Raw genomic sequence first — 21,994 nt, 5'->3', positions numbered from 1 at the left:
GTGATCTTACAAAAGGAAGAAAAATCTGGTAAGATAGTGACAGGGCCTTGTAACAAAAACTGACTAGAGGTAGAAATCAAATTTTAAAATAGAATGAGAAAAATCAGGTTGTGTGGGGACAAAGCTATAAACACCTTCAAAAGCAAAACAAAATAGTTGGTACTCAAATCCTGTGGCGAAGAAAGAGTCAGAAAGTGCCCGTGTTGAAAAGGATGGTGGGACCATAACACAACTGCTTTTAACTTCTGTGTCCTGGGCATGCAAGGAACGATCTCAGAGACCTCAGGGAGAATGTCCAGAGATCCAACGATGTGTAATAAATACACACCTACTGATACCAGGAAAAGATCACCAAAACCTGATTAAAAAAAGTGTGGGGGGGAGGGTAGAAGAAAAAGGAGCTGTTTTTGTGCCACAACACACCCACAGCCTCCCAAGGGCAGTGACAGCCCTGCTGTGGCTGCACCCTCTGCCAGCACCAGTCACTGCAAGGGCTGGACTGTCCCGGGCAGTTTTGCCCTGATGGTGCTATTTAGATGGAGATTGGAAAGGCTGGATGGAGGAAGGGGGTTTTTTGTTTTGTTTCAATTGTTAGCTAAGCATAACTTTAACAAACTCATGCAACATGTTTGAGTTCAAAGAATTGAGTGACAAGTCAAGTGCCAAATAACAAATGCTTGGCATTTGCTTATTGCCAAAGGCATTTTGGGATGTTGATAATAGAGGGAAGCCTAGCAGATTTGTTTTCCTGAATGATTTTTAGGACTCTTCAGTAAAAACGCTAAAAGAGACTTTGGAATCGACATATCAGATAGAAAAAATAACTTAAAACCTACCTGAATAATGTAATTACCATTAGAAAAGAAAAAAACATAAAGAAGTTATTCTGTTTTGGATACTTAAAATGCTTTCTAAAAGCAACAGACCAGAAGGGTTCTTGTTTACAGCAGTGCCAAGGGTAAACAGAACATCGGGTTTGGGATCTGTGAAGTGAGGACAAACCACAAACCTTACAGTCCAACCTCCAGGCTGACAACCTGCCTGGTGAAAGCTGCAGCTGTGTTGCAGAACATAAGGTCAATTTGACTTCTACTATTTTAAAACAACACACCACAAAAAATGCAGAAGCACAATGGATCCATAAAAATTTGCCTAATTTGGTCTTCCATAGATAAGTGTTTTAAGTCTATGATGACAGGGTGTTACAACTCCTAAGGGAACACGACATCAGGTGACAATTTGTAGATAGAGCAGCCAACGCTGCTCAATGATGTGCTGAAGTCAAAAAAACCCCAAATCAATCCAACACAACTCTTGCCAGTTCTGTTATGGACTGCAGTGTCAATAATCTGCAAGATAAACAGCTGCCCAGCAAACCATGAAATGCCTCACTAAAATAGCTCACAAGAGCAATTATCCAGCTGATGGGGACATACAGTATGGAACAATTCCTGCTTCCTGCAGATCACACGTGTGTGTTAGCAACAAAGGAAGAGCAATGAATGCCATCACAAATGCTTTGGGGGTAAGACTGCACAGCAAATGTCAGAAAGCAAATTGTTTGACTGAGGTCTGTTTTAAGAACTTTTAGCAAGAACTTAATTCTTTGTGAACATTAAAGACTGAACGATGGTTCAAGGCCACATTGGAGACTCCTACACTTCCTCTGCCTTAAAAAGGGAGAGTATCTTCAGAAATCAGGACAATTTTTGACCAGGTGCCAGCTGTATTCCTCACTGCCAGCCTGCTGAAGTGGAGAGGCAATAGGGATTTGAGTACAGAGATGTATTCCATCCATTTTATTTCATGAATTCTCATAGAATCCCCACAACTAATGATACAGAAGTTTAAAAACTCTGGCAAGTTTTAAGATCTCATTGCTGGAGAAAAAGGAGATCAGAATCATTAGCTGGATGTCCTTTACATTTTTGCATATTGGAGACAGAAGACATGGACACATCAAGATCCTAATTAAAAGCACTCTTCTTCCAAGTAAATTATTATCCTGATTTATTACACTTACAGATGAAGGAAATCACACACTTGCCAAAGCTCTGTTACAGATTCACTGGCTGTTTGCTGCAAAGTCACAGGCATACTGGTGTCTCAAAGCCACGCAAAAAAACAGAATTAAGAGAGTCATGAGAGCCAGATTTTATCTCCACAAGATCTTAAAGGGTGAGGGAAGGCACCGTGTGAGTCCACTGGCCCTTGGCAAACATGACGTCAGTGACATCTCTGCTAATGCAACGGTTCAGATGGAGCCTAAAGCCAAAGTGCCTAATTCCTCTGATGAAGGGCATTACTTGGTAATCCAACGCTTTATTCATAGGGCTTTGAGAGATTAAGGGAGAATTTAAGATATTGTAATGAAACAGATATTTTTGTATGCTACAAAGACGTAAACTGCAGTCTTGCTTAGTTGTTTTTATTACTTTCTAAGTGTTTGAAGGCTAAAAATAGACTATTTAATTTTTTTTATGGTGGCAGTATAAAACATCTCAACTTCAGTGATAACAAGACATCAGGCAGAAAGGTTTGAAAGATTTTTATGATTATAATTATGCCCAGAAGTATGCTAGACACACCATAGATCAAAAGACATGTTCCCAGCTCCAACATCGCTTGCAAACTAAACAAAGGACTGTACAAGTCAACAAGTGGTAGAGAAAGAGAGGCAAAACAAGAAAAGTTGCCATAATAAGGTTATGCAGACAGTCTAGAAATGGTCAGAAAAGTTTTAACTTCCTTTTGCTTAGAAACTAAAATACACTTTCAAATTCAGACAACTAAGATTTCTTCAAAGTTCTTCAAAGTAATACCTCATCTGTATTTTTAAAAATACTTGTAAATCACTGGCAGAACAATTATTTTTTTAAAAAATGAATAAAACTGCTGAAATGACTGATTTGGAAAGTTACCTTATAGGTAACTTGACATAGTAATTTACACAGATTCATTAAAACTAGTTTTTCTTGAATCCTGACAATCTTGGTCTTCAGTGGAAGTCACAGCAGTATGTATCTAAAGTTGGATTCTAGAAAAGCAGTTTGTTTAGGCTGTACTGACTTTTTGTTACCTTTATTTCCTTATTGTCAGTGTAATTTGAAGCAAAGAAATAAATCTTACAACAGTACTCCCACTACACCACACAAAACAACAAAAATTAGTGTTTGTAACTGAGATGACATAACTGAGGGAATTCTCACTCAGGCTCTCATCCTTGCTTATTAGACAAACCACAACTTAATTTTTGCTTTCCTCATTGTTCTCATCTGGTTTTCCTCCCAGACACACTTCATAAAATCCTCCTTTCTTTATTCAATGTTTTCCCCATGATTATTCTTATACATGCTTTTAATTAGAGCCTAGTTCAACAACCAACTCACCTGGAAAAATCCCTCCCCCAAAAGGACAAACCCCATGAACTGTTTTCCATGTTTGATTCCAGCCTATCCTTACAGAGATGCAGAATCTCAAGTGCCAGTGGCTCTAATGGAGATCTTTTCTTGCTCCCTTGTGAGCACCTCCCAGGTGATGTTTGACCTGCAGCCCTGCCATCCTGGCTGGGACTCAGTTCACAATGCAGGGCAAGAGAATTAAACAGAACTTTTGGCTCACCTTAACTTCCACCTCAATCAATAACAATTTAAAGCCTATGAAAATCCTAGTAAAAATGTGGACCCTCTGTGTACGAGAAGCTGAATTTGGTGTATCACTGATAAACAAAGAACCCATTCAAACTAAGGATGTGGCAGGAGGAGAAGGGAAGGAGGAAAGTGTTTTTGCAGACTTGCCATTGTGATGTTCATTTATCAGTTGCTGCCTTAAATGTTCTCCTTTCTTTCTAAAGAAGGCAATCAAAGGTTGCCTCGCTGCTCTGCAGCTTGTCTCTTTTATGTCCACAGGCTACCATCAGGCAAGAAGTCAGCATAAACAAGATGTTTAACTTAATTGAACTAACCTGTAAAAAACAGAACATTAAGAAGTTTGAATTGACAAGTCTCATTAAATACTGGTGATGTCAGCAGTTAAGTAGATGTCTGCAGGAAAAAAAAACAAATACCCCTCCAAACTGATGAAGGTGCTCAAGCCTCTGGAGTATTTGTGAATTAGCAATGGCGCAATCTCTGTTCGACACAAGGAGGTATCAAACACCTGGGCTAAATTTTCAAAAGGAATCTTTGGAATCTCAGTGATGCCTTTCTTCACGTTTCTGTAAAAGGTGAACATGAGGGAGACATGGTGCTGTTATTACCTGCAACCTTGGCAGCTCCAGGGACCTGACCCAGGGCTCTGAGTCCATTGGCCCCCTTCTGTTCCCGAGCCCACCCTGCTGGAGTTGGACCAGGGTGACACAGGGACCCCTGGGCACCCATCAGGCACTGGCAGTGGGAGCCTCTCAGCCTCTTCATTTGAAAAAACAGTGGCTGCAGCTGCAGAGAAATCAGGCTGTCATGGTACCCTATGTACCCCCAATCCAAATGGGACCTTTTCTCTCACAGCACTGAAAATTTGCTTATGATCACACTGCAAAACTTGCTTTGTGTTTGACAGTTAAGTGTGGCATGGTAACAGATTCTCATTTCCAAAAGCAAATCATCCCATTTTGGTAGTCCTAGATCACATTCCTAGAACAAAAATCATACCCACACACCTTCTGCTACCTGAATTAAACTGGATTAAGTTTTAAACTTCATAAAAAAATATAAATTCAATTATGTTAATGTATGGAAACACACAAATGTTAAAAATCTATCTGAACTATTATATAACCCACTGAATAACATTAAAAACATGACACTTTTGTCCCTTTTTTCTTTCAAAATGGATGGAAAATTGAAGCTGAATTCATTATTGCAAAACCAACTTTTATGTTCCTGCAAGCAACACTGATTCTACTCTGACACAACAGATATTATCTGTTTAAAACTCATGTGCAGAATCCTAAATGCAGAAGGGATACACCTTATCTTTCAAGCCTGGGAGAGGTTTATTCTTTACTTTACACACCCCAGCTGTGACCCCAGCAATGAACAGCCAGTTGGTGTATTAGAACACCAGCTGTACTCCCTGGGGGCCTGACCCAAACCTAGGAAACGTCACCAAACCAACTCCCAATTCTAAAATATACCTCCAAAACTTTGGGCATTCTCTTATTGAATGTGAGTGCACCAATACCAGCCTGTAAACATCAGCTGACTAGTCAAATACATGTCCTGTGGGGGAACTTTTTACCAGGGCATTTATTTCTACTTCATTTTAGGGCATGAAGGCTCATCTAAAAATCTGGACACCAGAAATTTTCTTCAATTATATTTATTTCAGTGGAAATAGAGGCAGACTGACAGTTTCTGTTGTTTTTTAGAGGGGCCAATGCCATGAATGCCCTAAAAATATCCTGGTTATGCAAACAAAGTAACAGAGCAACCGATGCCAGTTATGATCAGCAAGGCTATTTACTTTAAAATATAAATTTAATTGCATTATTTGAGTAACTTCTTGGAATTCATACCAAGATATCCTAATCAGCAGAACTGTCTCTTCTCATATGGAAGACAATCACATATTTCCAAGTGTCAAATCCTATTTATTTATGGCCTTAGGAACTGGTAAGAAAGAGAATCAATAGCATACTCTCTAATGGCTGAAAATAACAGCAAATACTTCAGACAGCTTTAAGTTTTCAGAAAAGCTTTGCTATCAGGCAAGATTTAGACAAAGCAAAAGTTCATCTGCCCAGCTGGTGATCTCAGTCAGCACCTGGAAAGCTAAACACTCTCTATTTTGAGCCCTTATTTGGTGTACTTTGGTAGTGAGACAAGTGCAGTGCACAACCCCAGAATCTGTGACACTGAGCTCTGTTTATACAATAGACACAGAAGGGGCTCTATTTACAAAATCACCTTTTAGTGTGCTTTAGCCTCGTATTTTACAGGAGCTGGAGTAACTCAATAATGGCTACATAAATCTGATCTTTGTAGATGGTTTGTTTAACAAATCTTAGTGAGACAGAACAGTATTGGCTTTGGGTGCCCAATGCAGGAGTGGAGATAAAATTTTTCCTACTTAAGTTTCACCATCTCAAACCTCCAGAGCCTGACTCCAGCCCAGAATTTGTCAGGGGGCACAGGCTCCCTGTAGAATGAAAAGCTGTATTTTCTCAAGCAGCACTTGGAGCCTTCAGACTTCTGGTTAGTCCAAGACAGCTCAAGAGAAGTCTAAAGTAATCAATTTTCCCTGGAGTAGGTATTTTTATACTGTTGAAATTGGTCTTAAAGCTGGCAAAGAAAAGTTACCTTAACTGACAGTAAATCCAACACAAATCCCTGCCAATAAATATCAGTTTCTCTATAAAAAAGCTTACCTCCAATTCTCAAAATACTTTATAAAGGAAATTAAAATACAATGCAACTGAACTAAAACACAGCTACTCCTATAAAGAAAGTTAAAGGACATTTATTCATGTTCTACTTTTGGAAAATTGGAAAAACAGAGAATTTTTAACTTGAAGAGGTTTTCATGGAAACCCTGAGACCGGACTCCTTAACTCGCAATTTCCAGCTCTAGTGACAAAAGCACATTTCCTCAGGATTCAGAGACCTAATTGTATGGTGGGTAATCATATAAAGATCAGCATTACTCAAAACTCAACACAGAAATACTGGATCTTTCCCCCAAAACTTACGACTGTCAATGCGAGAATTCAAACTCAAGATTTCTTAAGATCAAATTGCTCCGAGACATGCAACAAAAATACTCAGCCTATTTTCAAACAGTTAAACATAAATCTATTAAAATTCTCTTTTTAAAAACGAAACAAAACAAAAAATGACTCTGAGCACTCCACACTTGCAGCTTTTCAAACATGGTGACAAATTCAAGCAAAAATATTCTGTTTACTTATTTGTAAATTCATGTCACTGCACTGGTAGGTTAAACTGTGCCAATCCTCTCAGAATTCCATTTCTTCTTACAGAGTAAGACATAAAAGGAGATAGTTAGCAATATATGAGTATTTCAGAATATCCCACCCAATCTCTTAGCTGGTGGGAGTCTGACATTTGCCATTATTTTCACCCACAGACATCTCTGAATCAATCCAGTGCTCTCCCTTCCCCTCCAGGCTGGGCCTCCACAGCCCTGCAGTGTTGGTTTAAGGTGTTTGCCACCAGAAGGGCATTCTCCAAAAACATCCTTCCCTCTCACAAGAATGCAAACCAGAAGCACTGCAGTATGTTACTCATCCTAAGATTTACTTCACTTTTTGTTAACCACTGCCTTACACGGGGAATGCTGATCCCTCCTCTGTCCCTTCCCAGATTCCCTGACAAACCGGGCACCGTGCTCAGGACCCCTCCCTGCCCCAGCCCAGGAGTTCAGTGCCAGGGCACCCTTTGGGGTCTGGCAGCACTGCTGAGAGGAACCAGCCCTCGGGCACCTGGCACCACACTGCCCAAGAGCCTCTGTTTGCTGTGGGCAGAGCAGATCCCAGCTCCTGCCTGGGGCTTTCAGCCTTTCAGGTTCTGTGTTCAGAGATTTCCACTGCTCAGACATCACTGCTGCTGGGCACGAGTTGTGGGGCAATCTGGTAGAAAAAAGTGAACACAAAATTTGAGGTGGGATAGGAAGAGGGGAATCTCATTTCTGAGCCAGAATTTTTTGTATCTCTGTGGAAGAAACAAGAATAATCTCATTTTTTGTAGTATATACAAAATTATGTATATACTTGAAATATCAAAATTGTGTTGTTGGTAAACAGAGTGGTCCCTGTTTAGAAACAAAACAAGAGAAGATGTGCTAAATATGGAACATTCTACCACTTCTGCCACTAAATCAGAGAGTAGTATAAACCAGAAAAAGAACCTGACAAGAATCTGAAAAGAAAAAAACAATGAATGAAGCAAAATGAGCAGCTACTTTGTTAGGGTATGCATATGTGCATACAGAGCTCCTTACTGTTCTGGGGACTTTTATTTTCCTTAAAAATTCTGTGTTTTCCTGTTATCAAATGCATTTGTAAAGATCAGGACAATCTAAAGATATTTCATTTTACATCCCATATTTTGATTACTCTTGCAACTGCAATGAAAGCAGGGAGTGTCCTGTCCAGAAGGAGCAGGAGGGGCAGATTATTTGTACACATATTTCAAAGGAAGTCCTGCAGGGTTCTGGTGTGATCACTAACAGATGATGCACACTAGATGCTTCTCTTAGCCATCAGCAGAAAAAAATTCTTTAAATATTTAATATGCTTTTGAACATTTCTACTGAGTCAAACTATTACTAGTTTTTTATTATGATTGAAAGTAAAATGTTTAATTGAAACAGCTGTTCCTTAATAAATAACCAGAAGCTCTGTGCACCAATGCGTGGGGTTTCCAGATTAGATTTTCATGCACAGTATTTCATGCATGATATTTCCATATACTAGAGTATAAGTCTAAATAAGATCTCAAACCAAATAAAAAAGCTGTAGAGAATCTAAAGTGTTGATTCAAAACAGACCTAGGCCTATCCCCAGTATAAACAACTTGATCTCAGTATTAGATTTAAGATGCAAAGCAAACACCCCTGATTCTCCCTGCTGCTTTTATTCACTCAGACAAGCTTTACTGTTACAACTGTTCACCCAGAAGACAAGGTACTATGGATAGATGCTGCTATTCCAGGGGGAAAAGTATGGAGTGCACTGAAATTTGGTTTAAACATAGTCAGAAAAAACACAAAGTGGTTTCTCTTTTTTTTTTTTCTTTGCCAGCTCTGGTTCCATATTCACAGTGCAAGCAACTAATTTCAGCTTCAAAAAGGTTGGGTTTAGTAACCACTGCACACCCAGTCCTACCACAGCAAGTTACACACGGGCTGGTTTTACAAGGTATTTACACTGAGGTATTTGTCAAGCTTGTTCCATTCTCCAGACTCACTGTGCAGTCCATTATTTTCAAAGAGCATTCTCAGACATGTCAAATCTCTGTGCAAATTATTAGGTTTATAGAAGTGCTAAGCAGTGCAGCATTCACAGGAGGACTGTTAATGTAATTCCTAAACTGGAGAGCCTTTTGCTACATCTTCCAAACCAACAGAGGCTTGTCCTGCTATTAAATAAAATCATTTTGCCCTGTGATTCACTTCAGAATTCAGTTTTTAAGAGTAATTTTGTAGAGCAGAAATATATTTCTAAAAATTCAGTTGTCTTTACTAGAAATGCAGGCTTTCATATATTGAACGTAATGATCTTGGAAGTGAAGCTCTTCAGCACTGAAATGAAAATCATATTTCAGTGCAAGTTTGCATTATCTCCTGCATGTAACAGAACAGTTCCCAAAGGAAAAGGTGCAAGTTGTGAAAGGTAACGTTTCTGATACTGTTATTTTTGGGGGGTTATCTGATTCTCCCTCCACAGCTGAAGATGTCACATACCAACAACTGAGAGTCTGTGTCATGAATGGTACAACTTCAGTGATGAAACACTTTAATAGCTATTAGTTGCATTTCTACCTCTGCTGGCTGCCCCTTGCCTATGCTACACTTTTCAGGACATACTTTTATTTGAGTATTGCAGGTAGAGATGCCATTTGGGTTTGGCCAGGGCTTGTACTCCTATACTGTCTTTAGTAGGACTGTTCCCAGAGGTAAATTTGCTTTAGTGAAGCAAATGCATACTGGGAAAGTATCAGAGAACTGTTAGATGGAATAATATTATTTGTATAATTCTGATTATTATGCACCCCAAATTTTGTAAGACCTGAAGAGATGCAGAAGGAACATACTGTTACTATCTTACATAATTCATCCTGATCACTTAAATAGTTTCTTAAAACAGCATCCCCTGGATGCCAGTTTTGAAGTGTTTAACGAGGTATACATAAAGAGGGTAATAATTATAATGGGGGTGTAATGAGCTTCACTATCAACGGGAGTCAAAGTACAGTAGATTTTTATCTCAGATAATTTTTGTTATGTGAAGTAAATGCACCAGCAAAACTGAAAAAATAAAGTCTTTGGATTTCCTCTAGTGAAAGGAATTCACAAAAGAGAACACTAATTTTTATTCTTGTTTTGTTCTATGAATCTGACAGGTGTTAACTGCAAAAGGAAGGGCCCAGAAGCCTCATGCAGTGACATAAAGCTGTATTGTACAGGTCACAAAAACAACTTCAAATTCCACTGTGTCTTGGCTGCAGGTAAGGAAAACCCACTTATGTCTGTGCAATTAAACATCAAACTTTTCACACCAAAAGGAGAAGTTGCAGCACAATGAGGAGCAGTAACTCCCTCAGCTGTGAGCAGCAGAGACACCCTGGGACCAGCACAGCCCCCCAGCTCCTGTGAAATGAGTGACCTTCTCCTGGGGAACAGCAGCTTTCATTTCCAAGCCATGTTCATTTCCTCCAGAGTCCCACAGCCAGAACAGCCACAAAGTCCCTAAATATTGCTGGTACATTTTGTAGCAAGTGTTGTCAAGCTGGGCAGGGCCTGGGAGGAGATCACTGAACTCACACAGGACACTGAGAGCAGGTACCACCAGCTGGTTACACTATTCATTCTGGTTAAAAGGATTATTGATCTGTTGGGATGGAAAACACTACTGGGCAAAAGCCATAAGGTCAGGATATGCAAGATCCAGCCACTTCATCCTTCCAAAGGTGAGAAAACTCTTCTACTAAATTTAAAAAGTTTGTGTTCTAGTTTAACACGCATGAATAATTTTTCCTTTGTATCTCAGAGTGTCTTGTGCATTTAAAGAAGTAATTTTGTAGCTGAGATCAAAATTACTTGCTGAATTTATTATCCTGAAACTTTCTGACTGGCTCACCAAGGCAAAGAAGCCCCACTGGTAGGCACTGAAGGTGGTAAGACTTCGCTGCTCACCCAGCTCATCACACAACTTGATTTTCAGCAGTGAGACTCAGTAAACAGCTCGTGTAGGTCAGTTGGAGAGCTCCAACCTAATCTTGTAAAACTGCTGTTGGTAAACCACTAACTCACCAAAGCGCCTTCCCAGGCTGCTTGGTACATTAATTCTGTCCTTGTTATACCATGTTTCCAGATACACTGCTGATACATTTACAGATCAATGAAGTTACAAGAGGCTGGCAGAAGAAAGGAAGGCATGAACACAACCCAAGTAAATTCAAAGCAAATTCACTTCAGTTCCAAAACCACTCCTCCAGAATCAAAAATGTTCTTTGAAGTCAACTGTTACTGAAATGCAGGTTTACTGATATTTCATTTTCCACAACCCAGGATTTTCTGTGCTCCAACATTATCTGAAAACAAACAAAGCAGAACAGCAACAAATAAAAGCACTAATTCTATGTTTGTGAGTATTTCTCGGAAACCAAATAGCTGCCTTGTTTTATCACATTCAGCCCTCTTTTCAATTGCAAGAACTCTGACAAACAATTTTTGAGGAAACAACTGCTTTTGTAATTAACATGGATCTCTACAGGCCAATGTGTATGGGCTGCCCAAGGCCTCTCTAAGCTATTTGCATTCCCCAGGCACATCACAGCTGCTTGCTGGAGCTACAGAACACATGTATACATTACATTTATAGAACAGGCACACGCTGCAAACTCAAGTATTTAAATTAGGACCCTCTTTTGAAAGTCCTTCACTGAGTCCACTTGCAATGGCTCATACCCACAGATCTACGGAACAGATCTGCAACAAGTAATTCAGGCAGGTGGAAACCTTGCTCAGCTGTAGCTGTGGCTTTTCAAGCCTGCCATGTCAGTAAGGGACTCGAGTAACACTCAACAGAAATTCTCACTTTGCCCTTTATTACTACACATGAAAGTTAATGCCACCCCCAAATTGAGTTGATACCAGAGCAGCTGAATGCCAGCTTCTGTCACCAGGGCACGAGGGACCTGGATATGGGTGTCAGCTCCCACAGACTCCTCCATGGGAGATCTCCTATTACTGACCTTTTCTTCCTTGATTTGATTGCCTTTCAAAAAAAAGGCTTGTTAAAAACAGCATGACAAAGGCTAACAGAGTTACATGCAGAGAAGCCAAATAGAATTAAATTGAAGACAACTCGTACATATCACCTGCAAGCCCAAACACATGGGAGCACTGAGCTGAACGACTGGATCCTTACTCCACTGGCTTCTTGAAGTCTAAATGTATTGGGATGACTCACAGGAATCTGAATTAAGAATTCACCTATAAAATCCTAGGCTTCAGTACACAGTACCATAAACAGAAATAAAAGGTTGCCTTAAACAGAGTGTATGGAAGGCTGTATAAATTAATTTAGTGATTACATTCCACTGTGTGGAATGACCCTTTCTTAAAGCCCACCACTGCTGCAATCATCCACAGGGACCCTTGCTGGCACTGACAATCTCAGTGTTAGATTTTAAACTGTACTGATCCAAAGATTGGACTTTGTGTTCAGCATTCTGGACGTGCTCCTGGCTGGAAATGAGACAATTGAGAACAAATGACTTCTGCACGTATACATCTGGTTCAAAGAACCACTTGTGACTCCTACAAACATATAAAACTCTGGCTTTAATTTGAGGGCAGAGTGATGGCATATCTTAGATGCAAAAGCTTAGAATGCCACTGATCACGTTGTGTCAGCTTGCCACGGAAGCATTAAGATTTTTCAGTGTCCAAATGCTTTAAGTACTCACCAGAAGAACTGCGATTTTCAAGAGAATAATCTCTGGGATTATATCTCTGGGATAATCAGAATAATCAACTAACCATGCATATGTTGGTTACCAACTGTTCTGACATTGTGGTGGTTTGGTACTTCAGCAGACTAACATTTCTTTTAAACTCAGTTGTCTCCCTAAGTCGCAATGTAAAGAGAAAAGAGCTTCAGTTAGTTCTCCTCTAACTACAGCTTTGCTTGCTTTTACAAAATATACAATGCTTCATGCTCAAATACCATCAGCAGAAGAATCACAACAGAACTATCACTATAAAGTAATTTTTATGCTATGTAAAAATCATATCCCCTTACGAGCGACCTCCCAGACTGCAGCACGTTCACCAGACAGTCACTGAGCAGCCAAACTCTCACGTACCAAACCACCTCTGTCATCAGCACACACACAGTTCTTAGAAACAGAACAGATTTGTATTCTGAATACCCTCAGCCTGAACTCTGCAGTTGCCTATAAAAGAGATGGTCTCTGCCTGAAGCAACACACTTGAGAGCTGCCAGGAAGCACAGCAGCCACGAGCTGCTTCTCCACAGGGACACCGAGGAGCAGTGGAGGATTATTTGATATTGTGCCTCAGACAAGGAGGCTGAAAGCTGAGGAGGTTTAACTACTGTAATTCAGTTTCACATGGTGAGACCAGGAGAGACTTTATGCTGAAAGGCAGTGAGAAAACAATCTTATTTATAAGTGGGTATCCAGGTAACTTTCCCATCAAATACTTGAATTAATAGTAACGTAGGATGTGCGACTTAACTTTCTGTTTTGCTTTATGATACAAACCTGTTGGGCCTAGGTTTTAGTGATTTACTACGTACAGGACATATTTGTCCTCATTTCTTTTTCCCTGTGAGCTGTGACCACATCTTTTTCCCCTTAGAAAAACCCTTTGAATTATTTTTATTTCTTCCTATTCAGGGGAGTATAACTGAATTATTATTATTACTTCATGGAAATTCCCCCAACAGGAACAGGTTCAGTATAACTACACGAAAAAGCTCATCACCAAAAGACTTTGCCATTCACACAGCAGGAAACCCAAATCTTCCAATGTGCCTTATTTTTAACTCTGCCTAACATTTTCTATTTCACAGTTCTCTTTTAATGCATGCAGACATGTAAGTACTGCTAATACAGCTCGTTTCTACTTATTTGTATTTATACAGCATAAATCTGCTTTCAGTGTAGCACTTTTACCTGCTTTTAGGTTTAGAACCCTACCTTCTCGACATGCTAAATTGAGGAGAAATATTACAGGAATGACCCAGAGTTGTATCTCTTGTCCCTGGCTTTCATCTCAAAGAGACAGTTAATTCCATCATTGCCACTAACTGGACTGTCAGCCAGGACAGAGGGTGACCACAACAGCCTAACCCTGTCATTCTACATAACCTGCATTCCTTTTTTCTATTGTATCAGGAGGATAAACCTGATGGCTAGAGGAGAGACCAGGTTATGGTAACCAATACAGGACAAAGCAGTGATTCCCAAACTTTGAGATATGCTTTACCATTGGTGACACCCCTGTGTCCCCCAGGGGCCCAGTCAGACCCTCCCTGCCCTTTCCTCCTTGCGGGGCACAGCACGAGCAGCTGCCCCACGGTGACCCCAACCTTGGCAGCAGCAGAGCTGGGGCAGAGACACCCAGTAGAGGGAATGACTGCTCCTGTACCTGTCCCCTGCCCTGGGGCAGCTTCTGGGCCCTGTGTGCACCTCCTCAGTCCCTGCCCAACCTCCCAGGCCAAGCTGACCCACCTGCCTGAGTCCTGTGCTGGGACAGAGCTCGGACTCAGGCACAGCTTGGCAGGGAGGAAGAAGCCCGAGGGGTGGTGAACCTGCAGTCACTGCAGCAGGACAAGCTGCCCTCTGAAAACAGGCAACGTGATTCTTTGAGGCAACAACCAGCTGGGTAATGCTAGTCGAGCAACTTTCCCCTTTGAGATGGCTCCGTTTCTTGCCTTCTATCTCACCCCTTCCCACAGCTTTTAGGAGAGCAGCAACAGCCTATTTTGGTGCCTTTGATGGAAAAATTATTATTCATTGTACAAGATTTCCCATCGTATATACAAAATCATTTATTTCATACTCATCATAGGAAAAACTGATGCATTTTCATCAACATAATTAATGTTTGTTGTACTATCACTCAACTATACACAGTTGTAGCTGGAGAACAACACTCAGCTCTGAAATAGCTCTCTTCAGCTGTAGATCAATGCAAATGCAGCTGGTAATTCAGCTTTTGTGAACAGGTCAGCAGCATGACTAGCATATTAACATCTCAGCCAAGGAGCAACACTTAGAGCTTCCTTGTAAAGGTTAATGAAAGGGCTCAACATGTACTTCAGCAGTGATTATTTCCAAGAAATTGGTTAAAGGGAAATGGGCCTCACTTGAATTTTAATTTAAATTATAATTTAATCTGAACACTTAATGGAGGTGTTGTCTGACTTAAGAATATATTCTTGCTCCTGATCCCATTGTAACCTGCTTAGATTTGTTCAAATTAATTGTGTATGATGTTACTGATTAAATTCCCTGAGAAAAGACACAATACTCATATATAATGACTAACTCTCTCAGCTTATTGATTCTAAGTTCAGAATCATTATGTCAGTGCAAATGCAGAATACAGGAAAGACAGATGCTACACTTGGATCATAGGGAAGGCTCATACCAAGAGCAGCAGCTCATAGAAGCCATAACTATTTAACATTAAAGATGTACACTGCTGTCTACTTAATTTTGCATTAATTTGCCCTCCACACCACCACCCCCCAAAAATTCTGGCAACACAAATAGATACACACACCCCAAATATCCATTTGGAAGCATTCAGCATATTAATATATTTTTCACTCTGGAATCCTCCAGTGAACTGTCATTAGAAACCCATGACATAGCATCACTTCCAGTGACCCAAGGACTGAGGGACAGCCCAGCCTCCCACAGGCAGCCCCTCCTGCTGCTCCACAAGAGCTACAATTATTGCTCATGTTTCTTCAGCTGGGCTTTAGGTCTCTTGCAGGCTGATCCTCACCTTTGCAGTCTGAAATCTTTGAGGCCATCTTAGAAATGCATCCCCAGACAGATTAGAGCCTCAGAGCTGTTCCTGGGTTCCCAATGCCCAGGAAGGCTCCATTCCCCAGCTCTCAGCACAGGCCAGCAAAGGCAGCTCAGCTACCAGAGAGCTGAGAGCGTGGTGCAAATGCAGAGAGCCAGAAGGACTCTTTCAAAATTAATACTGTCTAATTGCACATGGGAATACAGTCAACTGAAGAAGGAATTAAAAGAAATTAATTCTCCCAAATTCTTCCTATCTTTTACTGAGGGAAAACTTATCTTAGCCTCGTTATCTTCTAAGGACAGAGTTCTGTCTGCTCAAAGGTGCTTCTCAGTCTCTTCTGGGGCTTTTATTTTTAACCAGAGAAGGTTTGTTCAATCCAAGTCTGCTGAAACTCCTCAGCTCATATCTGGTATCACACCCTGAGATACTGGAGATAGAATTTAAAGCACTGTTAGCACTCAGCACAATCTACAAAATGTTGTCAAAGGGATTATTGAAAGCTGCTCCTTGTCTGCTGCAGACATAGGATGGGAACCCAGCAAGAGATAACCCTTTGCATGCAAATAGCAAAGCAACATGAAACAATAAGAAACAACAATAAAGAGGCAAGCAATATTATATTCTTCTTTAGGTATCAAAAATCAACTGACAGTAACATAATCCTTTTAAGCTTGCAGAAAATGCTGTGGCCTGCTGGGCTGCACAGGTTTGTTCCCCTGTGGCAGAGAGCTGAGCAGAGCTGTTTTCACACCAGCTGAGCACAGCTCAGTACAAGGCTGACCAAGAGCACTCCCCCTGGGGGGTGTTCCCAACCATCCTCTGGGATGAGGTAACTCCAGGAACAGTCCTGGCAGTAGATAGGAGAACACAGACGGGGGTCCTGCACTCTGTCCTCAAAACAGTGGGCTGTTTTCTTTCCTTAATCCTTAAACACTCGTTGAGGAATCATGGGGAGACAATGACAGAGTAGAAACACCACCCAAATGATAAAATAATGCCCATCTGGATCATTTTATATGACTACAGTCATATAAAGAAGACAATGGAGAAGCAATGCTGATAAAATACACTACATAAAATAAAGAGTTAAAAAATTGGGTAGGTGCAGGACATACACTAAAGAAAGTTTTCCGAAAGTAAAAAAATACACTTTTTTTTACTGACTGCAAGGAAAAGCACCCAGTGTCCTATTGAGATCTCATGTTATTCATCTACTTCTACAAACAAATATTGCAGAAGGAGGAAATTTCTTTTTACATATAGCTTCCTGATTCTCTGGTTCAATAAAAATCATTACAAATTTATTTATTCATCTACCTCTATTTACAGATAGAATCAAACTGTTAAAAATTTCACCTGCTGATAGCAACTATGAAAGACTTTGGGAAAAAGCCCAGCACATTACCAAGATCAACTGATCAAATGCTTTCAGAATCCAGCAGCAAAAACCAGAATCTTGACAAGAGCACTGCAATCAGAGTGCTAATGGAACACATGTTGCCATCACAGTACAGACAAAAGAGGTGAAATGCTGTTATTATTTGTTATTCCTGAACCCTGCATGCCTGGATGCCCATTTGTGCCAGCAAACACTTGCAGAGCATAAGCTTCAAGGAAAATAAAACCACAAGAATATCAGAAAAAAACCTGTACCATGAAGGAGAAAATCCACCCAGGCCAAGCTCTCCTTGGGAGTTTACACTGAACAGGCAGGGAAACAAAACCCTCCTGGAGTTTTCAGCTCCAGTGTTGGTGGTTTTTTCCAAAGGTCACTAGCATAGACTTCCACTCTCTGTGCATTCCCTCTGAAGTGTTTTAGAGAATCCACAAACAAAAGAGAACGTCTAATAACATCTCTTATGTATTTGTTAGTCTTTTTATGAACTGTACGTGATTGCACTTGCACTGCTCCTCTCCTTCCCTCCATCACCTTGTGTCCTGCATCCTTTATCTCATCAGCTCTCCCATCCAAAGTTAATATTATTTTTACCACCAATATTTTTTCATTATTTATATCGTTCCTTCTCTCTTTCTCCACTACAACAATTCATAATTGATTTAGATATTGCTGTATATTTTGATAGGTTACCATCTAAAGCCCCAGTTCAGTAAATTACTGAAGTGACTTATATGTTAGGACCAACCCTACCCAATATGTTGATGGATTATGTGGATACTGTTGTAAATCAGTTTTTTCAAGATGAGCTGCATTATCATTACTTTAGTTCTTGAATACTGTGACTACACTCTTCACAGCTAGACATGTTCAACAGCATTATGGTAAAACATCACAAGAGTGACAATGCTATTAAACTTCCAAGTACTCTGACAACCAACATTAACAAAATGAAATTTTAAGTCCTGGCATTAAGACAACACCTCTCAAAAAGAAACAATAAATAATTTGAAGAATTTGGTGCTTCATTAAGTACCTCATTACCAGTACCAGCATGAACATAAGACGCTGAGTTTAGGGATTTTTCATTTTTGTCAATAGTTAGCAAGATCTGCCAGGGATACTGAAGCAACCAGCTTTCCTACCAGCAAAAGGAAGGAGACAGGCAGCACTGAGCCCTGGCAAGCAGCAGCATAGGAAAACTCAGAACAACTGTCCCCTGGCATCAAAAGTTACCAGCACATTATAGAGGCCTAAATTAATAATTTTTTCTGAGGGATACAGTTCAACTCTAGCTTTTTGCTTGGGCAGTAATTAAGTGAGGTAAATGTTATTCTTAGATTTTAGAATTGCACAGGGATAACAGACTTTACTATCATCTTGGAAAGCCCTAATCACTCAACTCTGCTGCACTGGTTTTAAATATTCCTATGGGAGCCATCCATTGCCAGTTTTATATAGCAGCTAACATTTTTACTATAATCCCTACTGCCAGCACTGGATTATGCTCAGCTGTGCCCAGCTCCTTTTCAGCTCATTCTTTGACTGCGATTTTCTCCTTCACTCTGCAAACCAAGGCTTATTTGGTACCATACAATCTCCATTTTAAGCACATCTTTCAGGCTTTAGGCTGGAAAGCAGCTCAGCATATAAAGATCAGCACACAGGCACACGATCGACTGCAAACTCCAGGGTCTGCTCTTCATTTGACAAACAAATCCACCACAGCAAAGTCGAGTGCCAATCTCCTGAGAACATTCCTGAAGAAAATGGGAGTAGAGGAGGGCTAACACACGCTAAAGAGAAGGCAGCTGTTTATTAACTGGATGTTGTAATAAGCTTTCTATTTTCCCAATGCAGTTACAGGCAATATTTACAAGGCACACCTTCAATCAGGGGGGTAATTTCCGCCTTCAGACAATCTGAAGGGGTTTAATTCAGAGGCATGTCTTCACATCAGCATACCCAGCTCATTTCCTGGGCAGTGCAAGGTAGAGGGATGCAGTACACAGAGTGACCACTCAAATGTTTCCAGGTGCTCTGCCTGACAATGCAGAATTAAAGTATCCTCTGTGAGCTGATTTCCTGTGATTCACAATCACAGAGCTTTGCTCTAATCACTAGTTAGGGCTAAAAATTTCAGTTTAATTTCAGGGACACATGACTCACCTAAGCTGTCATGTCCCACTGCTGCCTGGTTTCTTCCATTAACATAACTGCAAAAGTGGCATTGCTCTCTACAGAAAGTAAATTTATACATATTGTTTTACAAAGTTATTACATTTGAGGCCTGCTCAGTTCATTAGCTAACATGACCAAATGAAAGTTTATCAAAAAACAGATTTTTCCTCCAAGCTGGGTCACAAACGTAATAGCAGAATGCTTGTTAATACAGTACCAGCAGGCATTCAAAAATAATGTCAAGCAGTCATTCCATTTGGCAACAGAAGTTTCATTTGATTTCCAGCTGCAAAATTTGGCCTTATGCAATTCAGCTGCCAAAAGACCAACAGAAATCCAAAGCTGATGATGTAAGATTAGAGCCAATGGCTTCTTAGCTTACAAGAAAAATTCTGCTAAGTTGATACATGCTTATGGACATTTTCAAGTGAAAAGTTCATTACATATATTCAGTTAATCAACACACAATCCCTACAGGCTACCACCTGAAAAATATAATCAGTTCAAGGAAATTCTTTAAAAACATGAAAAGAGTAAGTTTTAGTAACTTCTAGCTCCAGATCCTTCCCCTTAGCTTAATTAATTAATTGGTTTTGCAGGAAATGATTGAGGCTATGAAAATCTTTGTTAAATCAGAATTACAACTCCTGTGGCTTCCATAGCCAAATTTTGTGGACAAATAAGGAGCCTCAACTGCTCAGGGAATTCCTTCATCATGTGGAGTCAGAGGGAAGTAGCTTACTGTGCAAATGAGGCAGTCAAAGACAGAGTGGATCTCTCAGATGTGTATCCAGGACAGGCAATGATGTGTATCACACATCAAATACACATACCTCATACAGATCAGTGCCCATCAGCTGGCTGTTGTTCCTGTATCTGTGCTATGTTTTGAGGTAACAGCTGTTATGCAGTGGATACTAAGGAGATTTTCTGCTCTCATCCACCTTTCTATACTTCAGCCTCATTACCTCGATGCTTGCAGATGTCAAGAAGAGCTCCATCGAGCTGGGACAATAAAAAGGCTTAAACACGTGAAGCTGTAGCTGCCATCACAACAAAACACTCCCAGAAGAAACCCCTGGTTGACAGGAGCCAGAGGCTTTAGTGTCTTAGTTACTTTTAAATTTTAATTCCTAAGTCCCCAGCACACACAGCTGCACCCAGCAGATCTAAACCACAAGCCACATGTTTTGGTTTGATAAGTTTCTACCCACTAGCAGACCAGCTTTTTAAATGTCATTGCAACATTTATTAATCCCTTTTATACCTCCACATAACTAACAGGAACAGATTTAGTTACCTTTCTGGCCGAGTTCTTATGTTTTAGCTGCTTTTTGGATGTTAATTATTAACGCTAACAAAGTGCACTTGCTGCTGTGCTGAACATTTCTTAGCGTAGCTGTGGTTGCAACGAAGGAAACCTCATTGGGACATTATATAAGTGCAGTTACCATCAATTCCACTTTGTTGGTTTATGACTTCAGCAAAAATCAGCATGCAAAAACATTGCAAATTAGATATTTTTAATCACCTGCTATGAAGTTAAAGCCTGTTCTCTTTAATATGACCCACAAAAAAATCGAAACAGACTAAAAACTTTGGAGCCGCATGAGCTTTATGATGTCTCAGTCTTCAAGACTGACATTTCTAGTGCACAAAGTAACCTCTCAGAGACTTGAAAAAGTGTTAGTAAAACATCCTACAAAATTTCCACTTACATAACCAATCCACAGCCTTCCCACAAAGTTCAAGTAAGTAACCCTGGCAAGCTCACCATGTTATCAACAGCGCTGCCTGTGCTTTGCATTTGTTTGTGAGTGGAGGACTGAGAAACAAATAAAGCTGACAAAAACAAAACAAAAACCCCAAACAAACAAAAGGAAACAAACAGAAAAAAACCCTGAGATCTTGAACTCCTAGAAAGGATTTGCTTCAAGAAGTAGGTTTGTGAAGGTATTAACAAGTGCTTTTCAAAGCAGTCACTAAATCAAGATATTCAAATGGCACAATGTTGTAGAATTGTAACATACAATTCTAATCAAGGTTTGTGATGGTCATAGAGATTTATGACCAGCTTAAAAACTTACTGAGAATGATACTCCCTAATCTCTTGCTGTGTTCCTCAACCCAGAAAGCACAAACACAGAGCAGGAGAGAGAATATGGAACAGTGCCCTTTCCTTGAAGCTAAGGAAGGAGTGTTTGTGTAATGAGGAACAAGCTCTGACTTCACAGAATGATGGAACATTAGGTAAACACATCATGTCCATGGGGAAAAAGGAGGTTTGTCTTTGATGTTTGACAAATGCCTAAGGATCAGCTATAAGCAAATGTAGAAAAATCACAATTAAAGAAATTTTGTCTTGCACCAGTCTCACGTGTGAGTTCTGCTAGTGGTCCTCTTATTTGGTTTGTCCCCATATTGTCACCACCAAGGCTGTGCATGCCCACAGTGAGGAGAGTACAACTCCAACAGCTTTACAGAGACAACTAGATGGTAGGCAGAATTCAAGTCAGAAGCCATTCTTTCTTCATCACATCTTACCCATTGTATAATTAATTTTTCATGGAACTTACTATATGCACTGTATGTTTTGAAATGCCAGATTCTCTCATACTTGACAAAAGTAGGGAACTGTGATGTGCAGAGAGAGAGAGAGAG

The 21,994-nt window shown here is 40.2% G+C and overlaps 1 protein-coding gene across 8 annotated transcripts in view; it reads right to left on the bottom strand.

The window, feature by feature from the left end:
* The window catches only part of SMPD3 (sphingomyelin phosphodiesterase 3), an 86,831-nt gene that overhangs the window by 32,901 nt on the left and 31,936 nt on the right, over window positions 1-21,994 (bottom strand). The window contains exons 1-2 of one of the 8 annotated variants that reach the window (XM_032700901.1): window positions 21,421-21,522; window positions 20,278-20,338 (exon numbers count right to left, since the gene is read on the bottom strand). The exons of 4 other annotated variants lie outside the window; for them this stretch is intronic. The gene's annotated coding sequence lies outside the window, so the exon portion shown is untranslated. 3 more of the 8 variants (XM_032700899.1, XM_032700900.1, XM_032700902.1) reach the window with 3 other exon arrangements.

This window comes from Chiroxiphia lanceolata, chromosome 13 (genome assembly GCF_009829145.1).
Source record: "Chiroxiphia lanceolata isolate bChiLan1 chromosome 13, bChiLan1.pri, whole genome shotgun sequence".
Classification (NCBI taxonomy): Eukaryota; Metazoa; Chordata; class Aves; order Passeriformes; family Pipridae; genus Chiroxiphia; species Chiroxiphia lanceolata.
This window is presented reverse-complemented; position numbering and strand designations above follow the sequence as displayed.